This window comes from Canis aureus, chromosome 1 (genome assembly GCF_053574225.1).
Source record: "Canis aureus isolate CA01 chromosome 1, VMU_Caureus_v.1.0, whole genome shotgun sequence".
NCBI lineage: Eukaryota > Metazoa > Chordata > Mammalia > Carnivora > Canidae > Canis > Canis aureus.
The window spans coordinates 98,203,529-98,208,975 of NC_135611.1; positions in this window are offsets into that span (position 1 = coordinate 98,203,529).

The following is a 5,447-nucleotide window of genomic DNA, read 5'->3' on the forward strand; positions in this document are numbered from 1 at the left end:
GCCTGAGACCTCAGGGGCTGACACTCAGAAACCTGGCCACACCCAGGGGGCTGAAGCCTGGGAGCTGGCTGGTCCCCTGTCCCCATGTGGCTCTTTATGTGGAGCTCAAGGCTGCAGGGCCCAGTTGTCCCGAGTCCCCATGGGTCCTGGCAGCCACACTTTTGTGGTTGGAGTCTGTCCATGGCCAGCCCAGATGCAAAGGGGGCACTTGGTCACGCCGCAGAGGAGCACCGGGGGTCTGGACACTGCATGGCCTTCTCCAGAGACCCTGCCTACCCCCTGGGCCCACATGGACGTCCCCTGGTGGCCCTGTGACTGGAGCACTGGCTCAGCCTGGCACCCTGCTCACTCCTGCTGTTGAGTCCAGGGTGAGGAACGTGAGGGTGCCTTTCCCAGACTGAGATGGGGCACACGTGCCTCTGGAATCACGAATAAATCTCTGCATGAGACTGTCCCTATGTAGCCTTTTCTATTCTTCGTGGAGAACAATGATCACTGCAAAGATTTCATCCTGGTCAGTGTGTTTGTCGAGGCTTGTGATTCCACGTGCACTGCGGGTTCACTAGTGCTGTCTTCGTGGCAGGAGTAGGGCAATCCCTGAGAGCACCTTCAGATGGGCTGTGTGCAGCGGGGCATCGCCTCCCTCAGACTGGAGGCTTTGGGGACTTTCAGACAGAAATTCAAGGCACACAAGAAATAAGGTTGTTTGTTAGAACCAGAAAGGTGCCCCCTCTGCCCCAAAGAAAGCTCCGAATCATACAGAAATAAATCCTTTTATTTTTTGTGTGAAGCGATGAAAGGCAAGCGTGACAGCAGGACCTGCCAGCGGGCGGAGGGCAGATCCCTGCTAGTGCGGTGGCAGGACAGGGAGGGGTCTGTCCCTGAACCGAGCCCCGCCCCCCTCCAGTCAGTCCAGGTAAAGCATCTGAGCAGTGGCCGCCGGCCCAGAGCTTCTGGCCTAACAGGAAAGGGTTGGATTTCTTCTTGGGTCATTGGATTAGCTACAGTAACGCCGGCGTGAAGGGTGGGCCGGGTGCACGGGCTGGTGGACACCCTTGGGGCGCCCAGACCCTCGGGCACGCGCCGACCCGCTGCGTTTGGGGAGAGCCAGGTGCCAGCAGGGCCGGTGGTTCTTCCTGGGCGAGCAGGGGGCGCTCCCCACTTTGAGTAAAGGCTTTGGTGGGACTGAGGGTCAGCGCCCCGTCCTCCAGCAAACACACAGGACTCTGCACGGTGAACACCCCGGCGCCTTCCCATCAAACGGCAGTCATCACAGAACATTCTTACGTAGAAATTGAACAAGAAATTAAAAATTAGGCTGCATTTCTGCATCTGTAAACATTCTTCCTTCTAGAGAAGAGATCACTTTTTCTGCGTAAAAATTTGCAGTCTGAGGGCAACAAGGCTGTTGTTGGAGTCTCTCCCTCTGGAATCCTCTCTCTCTGTTGTCCGGGAGAGGCAGAGGGGAAGCCGAAGGGGAAGTGTCTCTCCCAGGGTCCCACCTCCAGGGGGCCCCGGGCGTCAGAGAGGCCCACACGCGAGCCTGGAGAGACCAGCGTCCACTGCACGGTCAGGAATCCAAGCTCAGGCCCGTTCAGTACCTGGGCACCCGGGTCTCTCCCTCCCCACATTGTCGAGTGCATGATTTATTCGTCCAAAGGGGGAGGAGTCCCTCCTGGACACAGAGGGGCAGGCCAAGGGCTTATCCCTCTAAGAGCACTTGGGGAAAAGAAGGATCTTAGGTAAAACTCTGAAAAAGGCCACTCGTCCCTCTCCCCCTGTGGCCCCATTCACCTGAGGGAGCATCCTGTGGGGTGGAAATGCCTTCTTTCTCCAAAATGAGGGAAGCCACGGCCTCGGGCACAGGCTCCACCTTCCCTAGCTGGACACAGGATGGACACTCAGAGTTCACTCTTTCTCAGAAGAAATAAGGGGAGGGACATAGTCCCTACAGGGATATCGGATGTTCCAAGACCCCAGAACAACCCCTATGGGGGGTCAGAGAGGGCCACAGACACACACCCCCAGCAGCCCCGTGAACCCCTAGTGTGCCCAGGATGGCCAGCCAGACCCTGGCTGCGAGTCTGTGCACGGGAGGGCACAGCCCTGCCCCGTACCTGGAGAAAAAACCAGCTCAAAGCCTCTCTGAAAACCTCCATGCAGGGTTTTGAAAACTTGACATGGAAAACAGAAATAGGACTGTAAAAAAGAAAAGAAAAAAAGCCATAAAATTCTGTGGCTAACTTTTCATTTTCAACCTCTTCTTTTCTTTCCCCCAAAATAAAATTTCTTATAGGTCATTTTAGTGTCTTAGGGCTGCTTTGACAAAGCACCACTGAACAGGTGACATAAAGGCACAGACATTTATCCTGTCTCAGTTCTAAGGCCAGAAGTCTGAGGTCCAGGTGGGGCAGGGCCACTGAGATCCAGGCAGGGCAGGGCCACCCTCCCTCCTGAGCTCTAGGGGACGGGCCTTCCTGCCTCCTCTGCCTCGGGGGCTCCGGGCTTCCCTGGCTCATGACCCTGTCCCTCCTATCTCTGCCTCTGTTTTCTCATGGCTTCTTCTCTGTGTCTGTGTCTCTCGTCTTGTTTCTAAGGATGCCAGTCATTGGATTTAGGGCCTCACTCATCCAGGAGGATCTCACCTTAAGATCCTTAACTTAATTATATATGAAAATATCCTCTTCCTAAACAAGTCACATTCATACATGAAGAGTGGGGGTAAAATCTGGGCATATCTCTTGGGGGACCACCACTCAACACATGACATAGATAAAATACATCCTAAACATCGGTCAGATTAAATACAGTGTGAATTTAGTAAACTCTTAAAATACAAATAAAGATTTTTTTTTTAAAGATGTTATTTATTTATTCATGAGAGACACACAGAGAGAGGCAGAGACACAGGCAGAGAGAGCAGCAGGGTCCCTGCAGGGAGCCTGATGCAGGACTCGATCCCAGGACCCCAGGATCATGACCTGAGCTGAAGGCAGACGCTCAACCCAGGTGAGCCACCCAGGTGTCCAACAAATAAAGATTTTATTTGTAAGTAATCTCAGCACCCACCATGGGGCTCAAACTCACAATCCTGAAATCAAGGGTCATGCACCCCACTGACTGAACCAGCCAGGTGCCCCCCAAGAAATGCATTTTAAGAACCATTTCCAAATAAGTATTATTTGGCTATTTTGAACTTAAACTTTTATTTCCTGGTATGTTTGATTTAAACAAAGGTTTAAGACTGCAGCCATACTCCCGCTCAGGTCAAGGAGAGCAGGGGCTGAACTGGGTGGGTGTCCAAGAATGGTTTCCCGTCCCCACTGCCCTTGTCAGTACATCCCCTGGAAGGTCTGCAACACCTGCCTGGGCCACCCCCAACTTATGTGCACTTCCCTCCTGCCACCCCCAGAATCGGCAGGTCACTGTCGCCTCGTCCAACAGCCAGCCACCAGACCCCGCTGTGTTGAGGATCACATGAGCACATCGAACCCTCCAGAACTCAGCTACCAGCCTTCCCCACGCCGTAGACACTGGCACCTGAGGGCACCCTGACAGGAGGAGACTCTGGGAAGAGACCCCTTTAGAAAGCCAGGGGCGCATTCCCTGGGAGGAGATGCTCCTTTCCCGAGTGAGTGCAGCATAGATGTCCCAGTCACTGTTTTCCCACTTCTTAGAGCCCCTCCAGTTCACAAACAAGTCACGCTTGTTGAGGTCGTGTTTCTTGATTAAGCCAACCCGTGAGCTCACTTTTTCCCTCTGTGGTGAGCAGTGACCTACATCTGTGCAGTCGGCCTGGGTCGCTTGGGGTGCCAGGCGCAAGCTGGAAGCTCTTAACGGAAATAATCTCCACAGGCGAGGGGACCTGGTGAGTCAAGGGGAACATTTGGTTTAGTTTTTCCTTTAAAACCTGCAGCTTTGGACAAAAATAAACCTAGCTGCCTGCATGCCTGCTGTTTGGAGGGGGGAAAATTTAGCTCATCTCTGCCTTGCAAAATCGGGTACTGCGCACCCCATCTTCACACCCCATATTCATCTGCACCATTTGCTGAGGACCTGCTTTGTGCCAAGCATCGTGCTGCTGCGTCATGGGAGGTAGGTAGGAGGCAGGTAATGAGGCTGCCGCACTGACACACACCGGGACGGGGCTGTGATGGCATCGTGGCCTGGGTGGCAGCTGGACAGTGAGGGAGCAGGCCCAGGGAGCTCTCCTACACCTGGGGAGTGGACGGAGGCTGCGTGGAGACTCTTCTCGTTCTACTTTCTCTACATGCAGAGACCTCATGGGATTGATCCATCAGCTGATGTTTATTGGCGACCAGAGTGCAGGACAAGGGGAGAGCAGCACAGGTCCCAGGAGGGGGCACAGAGGGTGAAGGAAGTGTGAGCTGGAGGCCCTCAGGGTCAAGGAACCCTGCAAATGCAGTCCTGAGAGACACCGCGAAAATGGGAAAAAGAAAGAATCTGGGGTCTACTGAGTAAGCATCAGGGTCACAGGGACTTCCTACCTCTAGGTCGGAAGGACCCTTGGAATCCAGACACTGAGCACCAAAGGGTTAAAATGGGAAGCTGCTGTCGTTTGCAGGCTGCAGCCCAGATTTGGGCTCTGCAGATGTGAAGCTGTATGATCCTCAAAATCAGGACGGACAAAATGCATGGTGGCAGCCGGGCCTGTGGCCACATGAGGCACTGAGACACATCCCCGACGAGCCGCGGCCCAGGGACCCCAACGCCCAGGGGCGACCGCACTGCAACCCGGCGGCAGAGAACGGGAGGCAGGCGTCTGCTCCCTGTGGCCGCCTGACCACTGCCGGGGCAACCTCTGGTTAGTGCGTGTGTCACAGGAGCTTGGGCCTGGTGCGGGCAGCGTGCTGTCCGGCTGATGCTTGGGCAGGGGGCAGGGGCAGCGGGCAGGGAGCAGCCGCTGCTCACATGCCTGTTATCCACCTGTGCGCAGAGCTGCTGGTGGGGTCCTGCTTGTCACATAAACTTGTCCAGCTACCTCATCTCCCCCTCAAGGAGGCGGTGGCAATAGTGCCATCCCCAGGGGCTACCCAGAGATGCAGCCCAAAGGTCAGGCCCGTGAGCAACAATTTGATCCCCTCAGCTCCACTTATGCGGGGGCTTTTTTTTGGGTAAATACGGTGCAGAACTGCAGATGCGTTCTCTCTTCCCGATGGTTTTCTTAATGACGCTGCTTTTCTCTGGCTGATTTCATTGTAAGAAAACAGGACGTAATACATACAACACACAGAACATGTGTAAACCGACTTTCCCATGCTTGGTTATTCTTCCGGGCAGCAGGAGCTGTGAGTCACTAAGTGTTTGGAGAGTCGGAAGCCATGTGTGGATTTTCAGTGTTGTGGGGTCGGCACCCCTAACCCCAACATTGTGCAGGGATCAGCTTTCGGGGGGTGTTTTTGTCTCGGATTCTCTGCTTAGAGCCA